The following is a 21,656-nucleotide window of genomic DNA, read 5'->3' as shown; positions in this document are numbered from 1 at the left end:
AGAACTGATCTCTTTGAAATTTGAAGGCTGGGAAGGAATGACAGAATCATCATTCGACTTCCAGAGTGTTCTTACACCAAACACTTCCACTCTGAGACTTCCCTATTGAGCACACTAACTTGATTGAATACCCTGTGTAATACCTTCCAGCAAGGCCTCAGAATTTCGGTTCAAAGACACTTCCCTTGGTGCTCTGCTCACAACTTTCTTCTTTAACTTTCCTCAACAGCTCAGAACTAACCACTCATTATTTCTGATGTGACTAATACAATATGCCATACTTCCATCATTTTTGTCTCCCCTCTCATTTTCCTGCCCTGAAAATTTGATTCAAGTAGAAAATGAGTACTGACAGTGGAATTAAATTGTAAGTATGAGCAGTATTCCCTTCCCTCTTATTTTTTCCATTTACTTTTCTAAATAGTGCTTTGCAGAAAATATGGAGTCCTATTTCTGCTTGGGACTGATGGCCCGTTCAGTCTAAGCACAATTAATTTTACCCCCTTTGCAGCACTCAAACCATCATATTCCCTGTCTGCCTTATCAGTTCTCCAGTCTGAAAAATGGACAGTACACATCTGACAGATCTTGCCCCAAGTAACCAGCACACCTCGGAGGATGCTCCTCATCCAAACTGAGAGGGAAAAAAGTAACCAACAAGTAAACCTCCAGATTTTTGCGTACCAAAATAAGTCTTCAGTTCCACTCTTCCTTTCCAAATTGCATTTTCAGTCCTTAATTAAATCAGTGGAGGAAATGGACTCTCCTCCTCTGGACGGATGAGAGGGAAGGGAAATGGAAGAGGTGAATGTCTGCTCTCTTTCAGTAGTACTTAAAGAGATTCCAGTAAAAGTCATTGCACAATAGTAAAGGGCATTTTGTTCTTCAGATGTTGACTGTTTTCCAGTTATTTTGATTAAATTAGGCAGACATAGCAGGTCTGTACCATAACACTGGAATTGCAAGTTTACTCTGTTTTTGCAGCAGGCTGTTAACTAAGGTCATGAGGGAAGGAGCAATACCATTTCAGTTATATAGATGGAAAGATATTTATTAGGCAGACATTCCAAAATAGCAGTGGAAGAGGTCTGGTTTACAGACATCATTTGGGATAACACATTCTGAAGTGACGTTGTCAATCTTGCCTCTTGCAGCTCTCTGAGTAAAAGGTTTTAGCCACTTCTATGGGGCAGTATAAGGATATTGTTTCCAATGAAGAAAGTCCCATTAGCTCTTTGCAGTACCTGTGGTGCCTCAGTCTTTCACAGTACCTCCCTTAATCTCCTGCTGCACACTGTGGGTACACTGACAACCAGGATAACAGCAAGTTGTTTGGAGACTAATTCAGTGACAAAGAAAATGCTGCGTAAGGATGGCAACAGAAAACGCATGCCATGGTTACTGGTAGCTACAACAAGGTTTTTCTACACACCCCCATGTGTTCACATTATCTACAGATCCCCCAAGGTGCTATTCCTTCCTTTGTCACTTTGAAATGTTGGCATGAAAAACGAAGTTTGCTCTGTCAACCCCTTATAGGCATCTATCTCTATGGAGCATAAAGAGACGCTGTTGAATTGAGGCACGAATTCTGGTACTGAATCAGACCTTTGCTCAGAGGCCTGCAGCGTGCAGAGCTGGAAATAACTTTATTTCACCCAAAAAAATTCTTCCCGTTTCTTCAGAGACTTTTCAGGTCAATGCCAGAGCCTGATTCTCCCTGAGATGTTCAGCAGTTCATGGCATATGTTCCACTGTCCCTTTGAGGAGGACACTGGATGAAGACAAATGTGCCACGCTGCCCGCCAAGAAAAACTGCTCTGTCCCAATCTCTGGCAGAAGGCTGAAGGAGACCCCCAGGGCTGGAAGTAGCTGTGGTGGGAATAGCCCAGCCAGCCAAGCGTCCTACCACAATTCTGTCAGCAGCCTTCAGTGGGACAGTGATTGAAATTTTTGAATCAACCTTCTTAAGGCAAAGTGCTCAGAAACAGGCACACTGGACTTTCCTTACTTTAAATGAGTTAATTATTTTCTAAGGCATATGCTGAACTTTCAGACAGGAAGAGGTAAGTCAGAAACGTGCAGGAGAGCTTGTCTCCCTTCTTGCAGTAGAGCACTCCCAGGCAGGTAGATGAAACATTTGCATCACCATCCTGCCCTGAAATACTTTCATCTGCCTGTTCCCAAGGCACCATTTGCATAAAAAGCAATCTATAGGAGACCTGCTCAAACAATCTTGCCTCTGCATCAGAAATATAGTTTCATTTTTTCTCAAATGAGCAAAGCACCTTTATATGCTAAACCATTTTCAAGTAGGAGGTATCCCAATAAAACATTAAAGGCATTTTAATAGGAGGGCAGCCGACTAGAATTTTAACTACTATCCACAGAGCAAAGTGTGTGCAGAGAAGCAAAATATACAGAAGCACAGGGTAGAATATTCAGTCACCTTTTTAAGCAACTCCTGTATCAGAGAGACCTGAAAATCTTACACAACCTGCTCTTATGATAATTGACTAAAAAACAAGAACCAAAGAAAGCACCCACAAAACATCATCAAGAGACTTAAATAAAACATTATGCATAAAAAGAAGTATTGCTGTATGTTTTCTTCTGGTTTGGTTTGGGTTTTTTTTAACTGTCCTTCCCCATTAGCTGTTTCTTTGGCCACCTCTGCCCATCAGCCTCCCACTCCTGCTTTTGCTTGCACAGGGGCAAGCCCGGAGCAATGCAGTCAATCCTTCCTGCGTTTCCTTCATTGCGACAGAGATCAGAAGCTGGCCCCAAAATACCAACCAGACTTAGACACTCACTGTGGTTATGGGGAGAGGAATTTGGAACTCCCTGACACAACCAGTGCTCTTCGGCACTAACAGCATGGCAGAAACACAAATAAAGGGCAGAATGAGACTTGCAGGGGAAATACCCCTTTGGACATTTTCTAACAGTCAAACACCAGTCTCAGCTTTCTTGATACAGCCTTGGTAACATTTGTATAGGATGAACTAGGGCATTCTTCTCTCAGTCATCTGCCCTGTGCCTAGGATACAATTTTTTAAATGACCGCAGTGATCAAACAAAACATTAGCGGGGTCAGACTAAGTCCAACACCAAATACTTCCTCAAACTCCCTGCAATTTATTCTGTTTGCAGCCAAGGAAACTTAGAAATTCATTCTCACTCATGCTTTTGGATGGCTATTCTGCATCACCAGTGGTGATTTGAAAATTTGATGTTATTTCCTGCAGCTCAGACCTCGATCTGCATGAACAATCCACAGTTGTGGTGTTAATTTTCTTACATCAAACTTAGGAAGTGTGTGAACAAGACGTTATTCCTTCGGTGTGTGCAAATGTCAAGACTGGTGTCTACTGTATGTGAAGTGCTTAAACCCATTTCAGCTGAATAACTGTGCAACAAGGACCAGCTTTCTGTATATTCCCAGACAATACTTTAGCTGGCTGAACTTTATTTTGCTCTGAGCTGCAAAATTAGGGTCATGTAAGAATTATCTGTAGTGGCACACAAGTAACATCCGCCTTTATTAACAGGAGTATTATATTTCTCCTAATTGCCCTTCTGCGACACCTCATCATTTCTCCTGGCACAGTAACCTATATAAACTTGCACAGAGCACTGCTCTACCTCCCCCCTAGCCAAACCACCCCTGGCACAGGAATGAAGAATTAACACTTTCTGCTTTCTCCTACTATCAAGATCAAGTGAAACATTGCCTTGGATTTCAAAAGAGTGCCAGCGCCTGTTTTTGCACATTTTCTTGGAGAACTCATTTCAAAAGAGCTTTTCAGTTCTGACTTTTTCTCTCTTTCCTACGCTCGGCAATGGCTGCAGCTCTGTGCCAGGCAGGGCGTCGCAGCAGACCTGCCTGCCACCTGGCAGCCCTCCCCACAGCATCCTCCGCACCAAGCTACCCTCCTTCCCACCACAACGAACAAAGGCACAATTGTGCCTGCACCAAGCAGCAGGCCTTGGGTTTGAGCCATCGGTCCCCTGGGGAATGCACCCAGTCCCTCCCAGCTCCCGACACACCAGCACCTGAGACATGCAGAGCTGAGTTCCCTCCCTGCATCCCCAGGGCCTCCCACCACGCAGTAACTGTGACTTTTCTGTAAACTGGCAGCTGCCCAGTGTGGTATCGGCTACCCCGGATCCGGGTGACTTGCCTGTGTGCCTGAAAACACAGGCTATGATTTTGTGCTTGCAAGCGCATCACGTTTCTTTGGCAAGCTGCAACACCTGTGCCAAAGCAAAGCAGGGGAGATACAGGAAAAGGAGAAGCAACAGGCAGGTATCCTCTTGAACAGCAACACTCCTTTCTCCTAAATATTAGCACTCCTAGATATGTCTAGGTATGAGGGGCTTTTAATTTTTAGAAAAGGTTTTCTTACCAGGTTTTTTCTCATTGACGATAAACTTAATTGCAAGCAGTTTGACAGGGAGACCGTCAGCGCAGCTTCAGCTTCCCATTCGCACCACAGAGAAGATACACAGCAGTGTGCTCAAGCAAGAACATTTTTCCTGATGAAATATAACCACTGGAGCACTTTGGCTGAGGACAGACTCTTTGATACAACCCTGTGTATTCATAGAGGCTGGCCAAACCCCAGTAGTATCTCTTGGCACAGCAGGTGTTTCTTTGCTCCTTGCTCTCAGTTTCTAGTGACGCTGCTTAAATGCTTTCCCTCTTGCATACATTTTCTTAGACCATATTTCCAATTTTGTTGTTGTCTGTGCCTCTCTCTCACCTGCTGTTTGCTGACTGAAGACAGCTGTGTGCACATGGTTAAACAATACCCTGGGAAATCCCACCAAAGCTCCCTGCTTTCAGCTCCTCTGTGAGCAGTTCAAATCCACAGCTCACATACTGAACAAGTCTTTTTTTTCAATCTGCCTAGCTCTGTGTTTGTTGCATTTATTCGTAACAGAAGGGCAGCCATTTCTTTCACCAGTTCCAGTCAGTTTTAACCCAACCCATAATACCATCATTGTAGTCAGCTTGCTGAGAGCTGGAAAAATTAGACATACCTGTTTGTAATGAATGCTGATAATTACACAACACACTAACAACAAAGCTCTCTGCTAGATCCAATCTCTCCCTCAATTTGAAGACATTAACATTGATAATTACATACAGTGGAAGCTCAGAGGCACTAAGCAAGTTCACCTCCTCAGTACTCATTATAAAAGACAGTACCGGAGCACAGAAACTTACATTCTAGGAGGAAAAAGATATACGATATCTCTTCTACAGATGAGGACTGGGATACAGAAATAACCAGTCCACCAAAGATGTAATAAGGAGTGCATAGGGTAGAGCTGGAACAGAGTTACGATAAATACTTGCCAGTAGCTTTGGCACTGAGCCACCTTTCTAAGGCAAACTCTGAGACAAAACTGAAAGATTTTGTGAGGATGTACAGGATCCACACATTCCATCTCTATGTGTAATTCCTTCTGAAGAGCAGTTTCTAATCTCCTAGTTTATGACATATGAGTCTCCACGAGTAATTGAGCTTTTTTATCTGTCTGTCCATGAGATGAAAGTATTTGTAGCCTCTGTGGGGGAGAATGCACCATAGACAGCGGCATTCACATCCAGAGGCTCTGTTTGGGGGTGTGGGGGGCAACATCTTAAATAAGCTTATTTCAGGGTTCCTGATTTTCTGTTGTTATTGGTCCCTGAAAGTGTGATTCACAGAGAGATGCTTTTTGATCTAGGTTACTATAGCTGGGAGAACAAAGCCATGACCTTCCAAACCTTAACAGCTTTGCCACTCTTTTTTTTTTCCTTTTCCCTAATACTGAGCAGATATTGTACTTGCACTAGACCAGAACATGAAAATTCTCCTGTCCAGCATTTAATTTGATTTTTATCTCCATTTCCACAGGACTGTACTTTGTCAATTCCACTAACCTTTATAATATAAAGCTAATATAATGTATAGAAATGCAGATATCTTTTAAAATAATTGCTGCTTTCCACACTCATCATCCGCAGTGGGATGAGGTGTCACACTGCATATCACATCACCTACAATTACAAATACGTATCAATACATTCACAAGGCAGCAGCATATGAAAAGCCTGATCTTACCACCACTGACGCTGAACACTGGAGAATATAGAAACAGAGCTGTAATGCGGACCTGACTTCTGTGCTCATTTTACACACTGCCTTGCAAAAACCCTACATGCTTTAGGTCCCTCGGCCGGACACTGGTCAGCCCACCTGCCCTAATTGCATACAGTCCCAGTGCGGTCTCTGGAGATGTGCAGGGAGGTTTTCTGGGTATAAAGCTGCTCCTTTCTGCTGTGAGCAGAAAGAACTGGTGGGAAGTGCTAGGTGTCTCCATCCCCTCATGATGAGACCATTTGATAAGGCAAAAGACATGATTTGTAAACGCTGCTTAGCCCAAGAAAGACTGAACTTAGTCCTTCTATGCTGAAGACACTCTCTGACCCCTGGTCTTTAAGGAATGTGGGGGAATGCCTTCACCTTTCTCTCTATGTGTCGCTGTGCACAGGGACACAGCTTGAGGACTTGGGCACCACAGCAAAGTCTGGCTTTTCCTCAGGAGCAGGTTGTCTTGTCCTGCCACCTCACTAACCCATCAGAGAGAGGGAGACACAGCCCAGCATTCGGGCCACCCCAGAGCAGTCACACTGTTCGGGTGGCTGCCTGCCTGAACTGTGACAGCTCTGGGGAGCGAGAGGTACCTGTCTCTTGTCTAACAGGTGCTTTTAGGTATGAATAAGTGACTACAGTAAGTGCCAAGGAAATTTCAAATGCAGTATAGAGGCACCTTGCGGTGCAAGAAACAGACAGACTGGGTTATTGTCTGAGCCTTAGGCTTTGGGCACCTAAGTGTCGATTTAAGCAGGCTGGATCCTGCACAGAGGTAACACCTTATTAAGTGTTCATGTTCCTTTCCAGGTCTTTTCATAACTCCTCGTCTAACAGCTCTCCCTGCTGAGGTTCCTCTCCTCCTAGTGCAATAGCACTGAAAACATAGACCTGGTCAGAACATTTTTGAAGTGGTATTTAGTCAAATATCCCACTACATCAAAGATGAATCATCTCAGAGGAACATGAACATTTCAAGAGTTTCTCTTGTGTCCAAAATAAAAACTCCCAATTGAATACCTGAGGTCTTTGATCTCAAACTAGGCATTTCAATGCAGCTCTTTCACAAAGGCATTTGAAAGGGGCTGCTTTGTATTTTGTTCTCACAAGATACAGAGACTTCAAGAACCTCAAGAACTTTCCATGAGATGGCACGGCTGTTCTTCATCCAGATCAGCTTTAACACTTCACAGGAGAGGGGCTCAGGTGGGCGCGTTCACATCAACCACATTGGTTATTCAAGAGTGACTGGAAGCATGACCCATGTTCTCCTCTTTGTTTTCCTTAAAAAAATTGCAATAAAATAAAGTAATAATTCACTGAGCATTTTGCCTAATTCTCCTAAAAAGCCAAAAGAAAAAAATATCCCTGTATTAAAACATGTTTCACGATTACAAAGTGTCCGGGAACTTCTTGTGCCAATTTCTCTTCCTACACATCTCCCATTAGTCTTTAAATAGTTTATTTCAAGCTTTTATATAAAGAATAGTCTAGCTTGGTTTATGTCTTTTAAAAAGACACTTAGTAGACATTTTTTGCAAGTAATTATTGAAGTTGCAATAGAAGAAAAAAAAAGGGCTATCTTCTAACTCCATTACTGTACATTAATATTTCTTTCCTGGCATTTACTGTCAGGACTCAGTTTTCCTTACGGTCAATCTAGTTCACACAACTTAGTCTCTCATTGGATGGGAACTTTTCAGACTAAGGAATATCCCACAGTCTTTCTGTTGCATGACGGTTCCCACCACTTTAGGTGTCTATTTTATCAATCATAAGAACTATAGACTATTCTGAAAAATAAATTATTTGCCTTGGAAACTGGTATGATTAGAGTCGAAAGTGTGAATAAGATTCAGAAAATGTTGCCTTTGAGTGATGTGCACTCTCAGGAGCAAAGAAAGAATTTCCATTTTCTATCTACCTTTCAGCCTTTTGCATTTTTTGAGTGTAATTACATTTGCTATCAGGACAGAGTGTAGGTCGATGCCACAATTTTTTCCTTTTAAACAGGTCTCTTGTTATTCTTCTGCCAGGTAGACTCTCGTGTTACTCTCCCAGTCCCTCATTACATTGCAGCCAGTTCATATGGTTATAAGAAATTACTGTCAGGGTAATGAAAGTGTTTCATTTCAAGTCTCCTGAACTTACTCATCTACTGAGTCATCAACAGCTTTGTGCGTGCTTGTATCCAAGTGACCTTCTAAAGGGAATGAGTGACAAGTTGGATTATTTCAGCCCCAAAGGGCAAAGCTAGATTCCAAGAGAAAATTAATTCTAGTTTCAAGTCAAAGATGATGCACAGATAGGTTCTTTTGTATCTCATATGTTGTTGATTTATTGTAAAAAGATTTCACACTCAAAGTAGTGGGTTAATTGTATTTTTACTTGAGGATAGGGAAACAAAATGAGAGGAAAGAATTGATAAGAAATTATCAAAACAACTAAAGACAAATATTTTTCCTTGAGAAAAAAAGAAGGTCGGACTTAAACAAATTGGTACAATTTGATGGCCTCTCCCTTCCCCTTTAGCACTCCTGTGTGTAAAGTCCTCTTTGGGCTCTCAGGCAGGAGACACCTAAGGAGAGCATTTCTGGAAAAATGAATCTTTTCCCTTTGTTCTGCCACTGTTGAGGTGTCCTGGCCTCTCAGTTCCCATTACCAGATGCACACACGTACTCTAACATGTGTGCAGGGAGAGGGATCTCTTGTAGTTCAGTAACACCATAGCCAAGGTGAGAGCATCTGCCTACGGAAGGGAGTCATGCAGCTCAGGCACCGCTACAATGGGCCAGAGAGGGCTCTGAGCCTGCTAAGCAGACTCAGATCAAGCTGCAGCAGTGGGTCTCACATTTGCAGGTGCTCCAGCCCCACACCTGGAGCTGCCCCAGCTGGAAGCACTACAGAAGAGTGATTTCTACATCCCCCTTCAGATAGCACAGCATATTTATGTATGCGTACACAAGCAGAAGGGATTACTGGGAAAGATGCTTAGCAAATATCTGAGAAGAACTGTCAGATAAAGGCTTCATCAGTTTCAGTACCCTCAAAAAACTTGCATTAAAACAAAGAAATGGATGGATGTCACTGACTGAAGGACTCAGTTCCAGCTGTGAAATACAAGAAGGCAGCAACTGAAAAGCTGCTGGAAGTTTTTGAGGTTTTTCATGCTGCCAAGAGCTGAGGTGAATACTTTAATGTGTCATAGTTTTCAAAGCAAAGGGATAATTCCCATTCACAATACCACTTTTGATAGAATACGGTCAGCCTAAAGGGGGAAAATGTCAAGGATACCCATGTGATAATTCTGATTGGAGGGACTGAGATTAAAATTAAAAAGTGAAAATGAACAATAATGTACAAAAAGGCAGGTATCTGCCCCAAAACAGCAACAAACGGTACCTTCTTCAAGTGTAAGATCTTTGCAGCAGGGGCATTGTGTTCAATGTTTATGCAACAGGTAGCAAGGTTATAATCTATGTGCAGTGCTCCTAGTGCTGCCTCAACTAGTATCATAACTAGTTAAGCAGCATGGCTGGAGTCTAACTTTGGCAAGTCTGCAAAGTGAAAGAAATTGTTAGGTTCAGTAGAAGACAGTCCAGTTCCTGTAGAACACTACTTCCAAGCCCCTGAGAAATGCTGCTGTTATTTTGCCTGATCAAAGGACCTTGCTTTCAGGAGGAAAGAGCAGGTGAATAATTCTACCCCCACCTGAAGTGGAGTGATGCCATTAGAAACAGTGAAATTTCTCCTCCTCCATGAACAGATGCAAAGTGAGATTCCTGGGAGGGAAGCAGCTCAAAGGCTGCGCTACCTCCTTTGCTTAAGCTCCAACATCAGGGGCAAGCTGTTTCAACATGATGAATTGAAAAGTATTACCAGAATCTTCCAGTCTAGAAGGTGCAAAAAGCAACTACGCAGCAAAGGAAGACTTTTATATCCTCAATTTAGGTGTCAGTACTTGACTTCTTACTCTCATCGAGGACATTACTCACCAAAAAAAAAAAGTCTCTGCACTGCAAGGAAGTACTATGGACAGAAGTTCCACCTGTCCATCAGTGAGGCGCAGTGTCTAATACATAACTTGTCCTTCCCTCTCACTCCCATGGACCAGTGCAAACTTCTGGTTATTTGTAAGATTACAGATCATGCCATAAGCAGAAGCCATTCATGACAAACAGCTCAGGCGCTTGACTTCTCCAGAAGAGTTAGGTGTTGATTTTTGCTCTAGCTCCAGCAGATTAGTGATTAACTGGAAGCTATTCAGCGTTCCAGTGCCAAGGTGGGTAGAAAGCACCAAACAAGGTCTTGTGAACATCTTTTCCCTCTGTTATTGAAACAAAAAATTGCATGTCCAGGATAACTGACAATTCATTCCGGTGACTTCGTTTCTGGCTCTTTTTTTTTTCAGTCACAGGTTAGTGGTATTTGATGTTAGTACTACAGTGCATGTTTCTCCATTTAAAGATGTCAGAGAGTTCTGTCAAAGCAGAGCTCAAACTCAGAGGGCTGAAACTCAGGAGGAAATTCAGGCACATATTCACATAACACTGTCTCCAGCTTCTGGCAATTGGGTCCAGCAGGAGCTGAGCAAAAGTAGATGCACTAGATGCACTCCACCACACTGCGTTAGGCACGGGCCTGCCTGTGACCTCAGGATCAGTTGTTCAGGGTCTGACCAGGGAAATCCCAGTTTCTTTGTTCTCCAGCTGTCTCATTCTCTCTTTGGCAGAAGGAGGCTGCTCCCTCTGCAACAATGCTTGTGACTTTGTGAGATGTAGATACAGGTTTTTCAAAACCGCACAAAAAATTCAGATGGTTGAAACACAAGGGGAGAAGTCAGACCTTGTGAGAATTACTCTTCCTCCTGCCACTAGCTCGCTGCTCCTGTCTTGTAAGCAGCCTTTGCCTCAGTTCCTCTCTCACAACTCTAGGCAAGTCTGAGGGCTCCATTTGTCTTCCAGGGATGTTTTAAGATGTAATGGACATTTTATTATATAGTACCATAAGCCTTTTGGATAAAAGGACCGATGTAAACTCAAAGAATTCACTAATGAAAACCATTAATAATAGATGTAATTACAGAGCTTTTGTAATGATTCAACAGCTTCAGAATATTTCAATGTCTGCATTACCCATTTATGTTTTTAAAACAAAGGAAGATAAAGGAATTTTTACGCAAATCTGTGAAAGAGATCAATTCTACATGATTATTAAAAAAGTAAGAATTTCTTCTGGTGAAAAAAACAAATCCAAAAAGTGAGGAAAAAAGGAAGGGGAACAAATCTTTAAGGCATGGTACCAATTTCTAGGTCATAAAAAAGCCTCTCAGAAATATGCACAGTTTAAGACTGGGAGGAGGGAGCGTTAGGGCTAGCTCTAAAAGAGTCAAAACCAGACACAGATTAAAGCACTGAATATCACAAGAAAAAAAATTCATTAACATTAAAAACAGAACACCAGAGAAGAAAATGGATGAAATAGCAAAACGAGATTGTTTCTAATGGAAAATAAGAAGAAAACAGGAAAGGTAACATAAACCAAATAACACATAATCAGAGAACTTTATATCCCATTTTATATTCCTCTGTACATCACTGCATTTTTCTTACATACAAATGTTGAGCGTTCAACAATATGAATATGTGCAGCAGTATCACTTCTCCTTAGAATCTTCCAGGTGTGGTTTCCTTGACTCTTCCAAATTATTTCTTCCTTTGAGATGAAGAGGTTTTAATTTTTCTAACCACTGTACACAGAGTCAAGTCTTACTATATAAACATCTAGCAGTATCTGGTATCAAGAACTGAACAACAAATTGGTCCTTTTCTTCTTCTCCATCACCTTTCCTGGCACCACAACCATTACATATTCCCTGAAAAATCAGAGCTCTTTAGAGAATGAACAACCCCCCAACACAGATTTCTCACAACAAACCTCTAAGAAACAAGGTTTTCACAGTATATTCCCTGCCTTTCTTGTCAGGGCCCATCGTATATTCTAGGTAGATTTTTCACCTCTGTTGATGCATCCTGAAAGTAGCAGTAAAATGTAAGAAAGAACAAGAAGGGCAGGAGTCACAAAAGCATTAACTTTGCAAATAATAAAACAATAGCTTCAACCAGAATTCAGTGCTGCAGTCTTTGACTTCAACAAAAACCTGTGTTAAAATTACAAAACCAGGCCTCAGTAATGCTAAACCTTCAGCAGACAATGTTACTAATCACTAGAAATCCAACAGGTCTTAGTTTGCTAAAAAAAGTCTAATTTTGCCCTACTTAATATTTGGAAGGTTTTAAAATTAACACTAGTATATAATGACTCCCCCAAGATTTTACAAAACGTCACTATCTGTTGCTTGTATTCAACACAAGTATTCACTAGAGAAACATAAGTTGATATGCTTGCTTGATGTTCACAAAGCATTTCGAAGATGAAAAGTATCATGTGTGAAACATTAAGCTAGTCTGACCATCTTCTCATTACACTACTGATAGACAATCTGTCAGAACAAGAAAAACAAGACACAAAGCTGGTCTGGTGAGGATCCTGTTTTGCCTTTGAAAAAATGTTAAAATAATTGATAGTTTCAATAATAGTTTCAAAGTATTAAGCATTCCTTTGCTCAATGCTTCAAAGGGGTCCCCAAATACCTAGAAATATAACTATTTTCCTTTTCATGTTTGATAGGAAAAGGTATTTAAAAGACTCTTAAAAATACAAATAAAGAGATCTATCCACTTTTTGATTCAACTTTATCTAAAATTAGAAAAGAAATTTGAGTGCTTTACTTGTCCCCTTGTAATGAAAAGCCTCACAAAAAGACTCTGATGTGGAACTAATTTGCATTCTGAATGTGCTGAATGGACTACAGAGACTATAGTAACCTTTGGAGAATCTTTGCTGTGTTAAAAAAGTAATTCATATTCTATCTCCTTCTACAGAAAATGAAAGGTTGAAAGCCATAAAATAGACAAAACAAACAAACCATTCATGGTATATTATAAGCTCCAGGTCTCCTGTGTACTTACTCACATTTCGGTAACTCCTCGTCCAGTTTTAAGCACAGTAAATTTGGGCCCCTTGACAAACCTCTTATCACTATTTTATTTAAGTATTGCTACACACAGAAGCATGTTTCAAGGAGAGAGGCATTGAGAAACAACTTTGAACTTGTTTTTCTCCTCCTTACCCTCTCCCCCATACCATCAAATGAATGACAGGGGGTTTTATTATTTGAAACTCCCATAATTTCCAGCTTGGCTAACTGACTTTTAGCTTACATGACCGTGCACATACATCTTCACATTTCTTTAATTCCTATGTTGGAACTCACTAGCCCATCTCAACAGGCTTTAACAGGATGGTCAAAGTCCCAAACAGAATTAAGTTCCTGCTCACCCCATGAAAACAAAGGGCTAGGGGAGAGAAGCATCCTCTAAAAACCCCAGTTGAGAAATTGGGAACAACATACACCTGTCCCATGTGAAAGAGAGCAAGCCTTTCTAAAGGCTCAGCTCATAAAAGGTGTCTGTCAGATACCAGAATTCCCTTAGTTTCATGTTCCTGTTCATGGGGTTGTTCATTAGAGGGCAATAAAGTTAGCTTTAAAAGCAGCAAAACAGTAGTTTGATAATAATTCCTTATCCCCACCCTGCAGCATCATTAAAATTATCTGACTCTTACCCATGCAAGCTGTCTCTCTTTCTTTGTTTTCCTTTGTCCTTATAACAGCTCTGCCAGTCCTACGTATGCCGTATTGCTTCTCCATATCCCCAAATCTTTGACTGCTCTGCCCTTTTGTTTCCCACTGCACAAGCTCCTCTGCAGACCTGAGGTAAAGGCATCATCCATTACCATCTCCTATGGAGACACTAGCCCCTTTGACATACTTTGCAGATCTCCAACTCCGAAGAGTGCTGTGCAAGGTGAAGTTTGTCCTCCTGCCTTGGAAGACCAGCATCTGTTTGTGCAAGAGACACATGGCTTCACACTTTCCACCTCCCATGGTTAGGGTTGTGGTGGAGCTGTGTTAACCCTTTCTCAAACACACCCAGTATAGCACTACTCCAAGCACTTGAATGGACAATCTAGTTATTAGAATTTGCTAGCTGGAGGTATGGGCTGGAGCTGGAGATATCCACCAGTCTTATTATCACCAGCTGAGGTGGAATGCTTTCAAACCTCCCTTGACTGCTGACAACTGACATCAAAGAGGACAAAATGACATAATAAATCCACAAGCCTTCAGAAACCCATGACTATATTATGTTAACACAACAGAAACAAAGAGCTACATACTGGGCACACAGAAAGGTGAAGTCTCACTCAGGAGTCACATTTAAGTTTGTTTCTGTTATCCAGCTGTATAGCTCAGAGGATCCATCTGAACTTCAAATACCCAAGTCACTGATTCAGGGAGGCAGTACTCACAAAAGTGGGAAACTAGAGCAACTCAGCATTATTAGTTCAAATTATTTGGTTTAAAGGGATATTTTACACAGAAGAAAATTTCTCTTGAGAGGAAAGGAGGAATTGTGAACATGTATGCTTCGTGCTCTGGGATTGCACCAACACTATTATCCTAGAATCAGAGGGGAAAAAAGGGCTGGGAGAGGCCATCCCCTTGCCCAAAGGTATGATCAGCTAGATCTAGACTATTCCCGAATGATGTTTATCTAACCTGCTTTATCTATTTGCTTTCAGAAATACCCATGACCTACCCCAGCAATCTAGCTCAATGCTTCAGTACGTGACTTGTTCTCTTCACAGCACACAGGAAGGACAGGCTATTCCCTATGTCTTAGCAACGGTCTTTTACCTGCAGGTTTCTTTGTGCTTCCCACTTCTCTTTTTGCAGCTGGATATGCTCCACTCTTTCTACTTTTTTCCATCTACACTTCCCATGTTTTTCATTGCTCTGCTCTGAATTTTACGAGTTCATATCTGCTAATTGCAGTGTCCAAAACCAGACACAGGACTTCTTCTTTGGGGCTTGTAAGATTTCTGTTGAACCATTTGCTATAAGCATTTTTCAGGCATTTCTTTCTTTTATCAGTCCCTCTGTGACACTGCCTTTTTCCCCACCAGATCACACCACCTGCCATTGCAGCCCTGCCCTCTCTCCAGCCTCCTTAACCCCCCACCCTGCCACTTAGGTCAGCAATTAAACCTTAATTTTTTTCTCCTTTTCCCAGGCAGAACAAACCCAGCTACCCAAGCCCCTCCTGCTGTTACATACTCCAGAACTAAGACCACCACTGTGGCTTTCCTCTGGCCTCTCTCAGGAGGAGACCCCTTTACTGGGGTCCCCAAACTGCGCGCTGCATTGCAAATGTGGTCACAGGGGAGATGAACAAAGGGTAGTGAACATTTCCCTCAAACCCGTTCCTGACTTGCTGGCTACGCTCATGAGCCGGGGGGGTTCAGAAGTGCGTGCCGTGCCTGCAGGCCCCTGCTTCCCTGCAGGTGCCCAGGCAGGGCGCTCCCTGCCCTTGGCTTCAGCTTCCACCCCAGGGTGACACTCACTGCTGCCATTCCATCCTGGGCACTTGCCCTGCTCCGTACCCACAGCCAGCAGCTACCGCTCACCTCAAGATGGCTTGCATGGCTGGGGAGTCTTGCCTGCTCCCCGGGTAGGTGAGAACAGGAGGGGGCACCCATTACCCTCACGTCCCGAAGGCTGGGTGTGCTGACATTATGAGGAACCACATTTTATTTTGTCTACCCATCTGCTGTGTGTGTTTTTGAAGTAAGACTGAAGATCCTCAGGGCCGAGACCATCTCAAGGCACTTGGCTATAGTGTTACAATAACAAAAATTGTAAGAGTAAATACAGTATTTCAGTATTACTGGAAATAGAATGTGAAGGGTCCAGCTGGAAGAGAATGCCATTTTCCAGATTGCCAGTTCATCAGCCTCTCACTCAACCCCTCTTTCTCTGTTCTCAGAAACCAGTTAAATCCATCATTCAGGTCTTCAGCGCAATGACGGGCCCAAGCCCAAACTTGGGGCTTGACTCCACTGTCCCTGGGCTGAGCCACCGAAGGAGTGTGGCTGCTCCGGGATGGTGCTGACCCCCGCATGTGAGGGCCTGGGACAGGCTTTTCCCTGTGGAAGGAATGCAGTCAGGCTGTGCAGACCGGGCAGCACTGAACTCCAGAAAACCTTCCATCTCACTGTAGCAGGGATAAACACCATCACCTTGATAGAAAGGTATTTCCAACACTCCTCTGCCATAGCAATTACAGGTTCTGTAATATAGAAAGCAGACAAGCAAGCAAGGAAAAAGAAAAAGAAAAGAAAAAAAAAGAAAAAAAGAAAAAGAAAAAGAAAAAGAAAAAGAAAAAGAAAAAGAAAAAGAAAAAGAAAAAGAAAAAGAAAAAGAAAAAGAAAAAGAAAAAGAAAAAGAAAAAGAAAAAGAAAAAGAAAAAGAAAAAGAAAAAGAAAAAGAAAAAAAAGGAGAGGAGCTTAATTGTTTTTTCCCCGAAAAATAAGCAGAGATCCCAAGTGGTCCATAAAAGCTTTCAGTATTATATACTAATTTTACATGGGAGGCAGTCAGACTACAACCCACAAGGACACTGTTTTCAATAGGAATTAGAAGTCAGGCACCAAATTACCTTTGAAGACCTGGGCTTTAATTACTGCTGTTACAGAAAGCAGTGTAAAACCTGCTGACAAATATCTGATGCCTGGCAGGAGTTTTGCAGACACTCAGCAATGCCTGCCTCTGCTCTAAGGAACATATGATGTAAGACTGAAGGGAAAAAAAAAGGAGTGAAGTAGAAGCTGAGCAATGTCAGCTTGCATTGCTGAGTAAGAACAGACCTGTTAAATGTAAACACATTGAAATACTAAGGAAAGTCACAGACCCCTATCAGCTACCTAGAGATCTACAAATCCCTAGCAGATTAGATCACACATTTTGGGATCAAAGCGGACATCTCAGTCACGTCACAGGAGTTTGTGTAGATGCTTTACTGCTCATCCAGTTCCTCCACTATGTTAGCAATGTGCTTTTGCTTACTGTGAAACTGTGGCAAAGGGCTTAGATCAGTACCAGATTAACAGGGCTAATTTACTGTGTAGTTAGTTTGCATTGTGTCCTGAAAATAGCTGTGTGTTGTTTTGACATTTTAATTTCAGTGAAAACACAGACTGGCAGGAAAAAAAACCCCAAGTCTGTCATCCTGGTAATGCTTCACATTGGGGGTCATTTACTGGTAGCACTTTGCAAGAGGGCACACCTTACAGAAGCCTGAGAATTTTGGAATGCAGGCAATGTCTAATTCCAGCATGAAAAAATCTGCTACATTACATGTAGTTTTCTGTTAGTTACCTGAAACAGGAAAGATAACAGATAAAGAAAGCAGTGAAAACAGACTTAAAAAGGTATATGAAAATACTATTGGAAACTTACAAAAGACACTAAATGCCAGCAAGTTTTAGAAAACATACAAAAAAATGTGTAGATAGTGGATAAATGACAGCAAATGTCATCATCAGTAGCTACATGACAGCAAATGTCATCACCATGTCTCATAGTGATGCCATCACACCTTTGCATTACTCTCACAGTCCTGCTGAAGGACTTTCCTTGCTCATTATTCAAAAATTTCTTCGTACTTAAGCATTAAAACACTGAAACTGTCATGTTTGCACAAAGGCTTCATCAAGTCTATATTCTATACCGTATTTTATGATTCTATGAAGTCCATCTTCATGCTATTAACATGCCTCAGACTGTCTTCTCAACTAAACAGCTAGCAGCTAATCTGCTTGCAGAAGAAATTCTACCTGACTCCTAAAACAATGAGGGTACTCAAAACACGGTTTCTACCCATTTTACAGTTGTTCAATAATCCTTCCTATTATGGCTCTAAATGTTATAATTAGCTGTATGTACTCAATCAGTTTTGAATCCTACTAGCCTAATCAATCAGACAATATGCATTTGTTATTGTAGTCTGGTCTATATACCCCTCCAGTCTCAAAGTTCAGTCTTACCCCTTAAAAACCATTTGAATTTTATACAATACATAGTAGACAAAATATACAGCTTTTGTCATGTAAAGTTTACATATTTCAGTATAATGAACAGAGACTTTTAAGTCCAGATTATGCACACTAAACAATCTGAAAAAAAGTCCACGCTGTGTTTTCAGTGACAGTTGTTGAAAAGAGGGAAGCAGAACAATTGCTTTACAGAGGCATTGCTTCCTTTAATAATTTGTGCCACATAAAGAATACTTTCCATGCTAGGTCATTCAAGAGAGATTTTGGTGGAATGCGATCATTCAGTTTATGCAGCAAAATCAAGCTACCACAATTTAATTCTGCTGTGTGCTCAATTTTTACATTGTGCACCCATCAGTTGTTAAAGCAACGCTCCTGCTAAGCTGAAAGCATAAAAGAGTTTCAGGTTGCTTCTGAAAAGCTTGAAAATGTTTTATTCATGTATTTGTAGCACATATATTGCAGGAAGTATTGCTGGATTCAAGAGAGAATTGAATGAGCCTTCACAGATGAGATTTTGTTAGTTGAGGATTTTGGTTGGGCTGTATAAAATGGATGATGTTTTTTCTTCAGCTCCAGGTCATTCATTCCGGACATTTTGATGAAGACTAAACCAGAGCAATTATGCATTCATGAGCAGGATGCTGAGGGCTTCACTTGGAAAAATGAAGGCTGATAACCAAAGTAAGGATCAAGTATCTTTCCCAAGGCTACTGCATAATGATGAAAACATCACGTCTTAAAGTACGTGCTGCAAAACAAAGCCTAGTGCTGCTTTTAAACTGCTGCAGATAAAATAATGGATTTAAAATAACCAGCCTCTTCGTCTACTGGAGCACAGTAGACCAGTACAGTGCATAAAATGTAATGTGGACTCTGTAACGAAGAGCTTTGTGCTGCTAAGCGGCAGAGCTGACAGATCCTATTTCAAAGTTATCTTTAATGCAAAAACAATTGTATCCATTACAACAAAATTGCTGCATGATAAAGCCTGCTACCTCAATCATTTCAGTCTCGTATTAGAAATCAAATCCCTGTGAAGCCTGAATGCACACAAAATGCAAATCACTCCAGACTGCCTCCAATATATGCATGTTTATATACATCCTGGCTTTCAGATACAAGGTGTCATTGTGAGCTCTGCTGCAGGGGCGGTGTAATCCGAGTGCAGGGAAATGCTGACTCGGAAATACACACGGCAAAGAGCCTAGCCCTGCAACTGTTTCTTCTCATGAGCCCTTACAGGTCAACGAGCTGCATAAGAACTGCTCTCAAGGGAAATGACTCCATATGAAATATTGTACTAATGACATTAGAGAGTATGCTACTGTCTTGAGCTAGCTTGAGAGCATTTGCATTGTACAGGCAAATCCTAAATGTTGGAGGGATTAAGCTAAAAGCTGAGAATGGCTTGTCAAAATAGTCCCAAGTTCATTTGAGAAGTCATTTATTGAGATGTTAATAATGTCACATCTCCGTAGACATAGTGGGGTTATCCTTCGCACAACAAAGCAGCACCATGCACGCTGCATGCAGAGGACAGCTTGGCATACATTATTTCATCCTGCTGAAAACAAGGAAGCCACTAGCAGAAGCTTATGGGTTTAACAGCATTGGATCTGGCCCAAAATACTTCACTTGGTGGAGATTTTTGTTGAATGAAAGCTGTTCATTCAAAGTCCCTGTAGTTTCTAAACCAGCTGAAAAACTGCAACGTGAAAAAACCTTAAGGGCTATTCAGAATATGATGTTGTGAAAGAAGGAACAGTAGGCTGCACACAAACTGTAAGTGCTCATTTTAGGCTTTTTCATTCAAATAATAGCACTATACTTTATTCAGGACATATGTGGCTAGCATGTTTACAACAAAAGCTGCACCATCCATCAATCAGAAGCAGAATTGTTTCAGAGTCATCACAATGTATGCTATCCAGACACACTCCAGCTGGACAGATTTGTGAAAGTGAGAGGTGTAGGTAAAAGCTGGTCCCAGCTATCATAGGTGTAATTTAAAAAAATTAAATAGTTGTGAAGTGCATAGGCTCCATTCTGCTCCCTTCCCTCCCACCTTCCCATGTCGTTAAATAAATCCATCATGTCCTCTTTGCCTGTGTGGATTTCTTCATCACTGATTCCATTGTTCTGTGATGGAATGGAACAGAACAAAGGTTACCAGATCATTTTTCTGAATCACTCATCTGGTCTGATGAAAACTCAGAAAATCAAGTGACTTAGATGCTATTAAAAAAGCAAACTGGTCCCATTTCTTCAAAAACAACAAAGCAGCCCCCAAAAGAAAACAAAAGAGCATGCCGCCAATTAAGCCAGCCATCCCAATCCACTTGAATAGTTAGCATAAACTTGATTTCAAAATACTTCATCTATTTTACTGGTACATCGAAGAATTAAGGCCCATTGTTGCAGCCTTTCTCATTCTGTCTTTTGGAGAGCACCTCCGTCTTCAGTGTTGGGTTTTTGTTTTGGTTTTTTTTTTTTAAAAGATGCATAGCCATGTGGTTTATCTTCATGCTTTCTTCTAGGGCATTCAGAAACAAACTAAATGAGGGATCAATGTGCTTTGATACTCCCTGCACATTCCAAGAGTTATTCAAATGGGAGCTTTGATAAACTCATCCTGCTCTTCAGATTTGCTCAGCCCACTGGAAAAGTAAAGGAACACAATCAGAAGCCTGCTGTGCTGCATTCCCTCCAGAGCCTTGGGAGGCCTCTCCAGGGGCCTCTGCCACTGAAAACTGCAGACCCTCCTGCAGCATGCCTAAGTAGCTAGGTGTTTTAAAACACATTTCTCACTGTCTAGGGAGTAAAGAGAATTGCTCTGAATATTGTTAGGCCTTTAAGAGTTATTAGAAAGGAGCATACCTGAAAAAAAAACAACCACCATCGAAGACAACTTTGGAATGTCGTGAACTGTAAATGCTTTTGTATACTTATCCAGTTATTTTTTGCCTTTCAACAACATATTGCACAAATTCCTACCTCTTCCAGCCTCTGTCCTTCATCAAGCATGGAAAAACTTGTATTATTATTAGGATATTCTTCTTATACTAGTGTAGTCTGCAGGACTCAAACCTCAAGCCGTTAATTCACATACTTGATAACCAGAAGCTGAAAGACACCTTTGGCCATTATAAGGCAAATAACTCATTGCCACAGTAAGAAATAAAGGGAAACTGAGCAAGAACTGTTTGTATAAAATTAAAGCATAGTAATACTTTGAAAGGGAAGAGGCTGTAATAAGTATGGAAAACTTAGTACAGTTACTAAAGATGTTAATCAAGTCTCACTCACTGGTTTCAGAGTAGCATCCAGACTCCCTGTGTCACCAGACCTTACGAAGAAATAAAACTAATTACACTTCAGCATTTCTAGACCTTAAGGTTTTTAATCACATATACTGTCTTGCTTAACAGTTCATTCACTTTATGCAGGCAAGTTACAAGTTTTTGTAGAAGTGTCTGGAAGTGCATCTAG

This window comes from Falco biarmicus, chromosome 6 (genome assembly GCF_023638135.1).
Source record: "Falco biarmicus isolate bFalBia1 chromosome 6, bFalBia1.pri, whole genome shotgun sequence".
Classification (NCBI taxonomy): Eukaryota; Metazoa; Chordata; class Aves; order Falconiformes; family Falconidae; genus Falco; species Falco biarmicus.
This window is presented reverse-complemented; position numbering follows the sequence as displayed.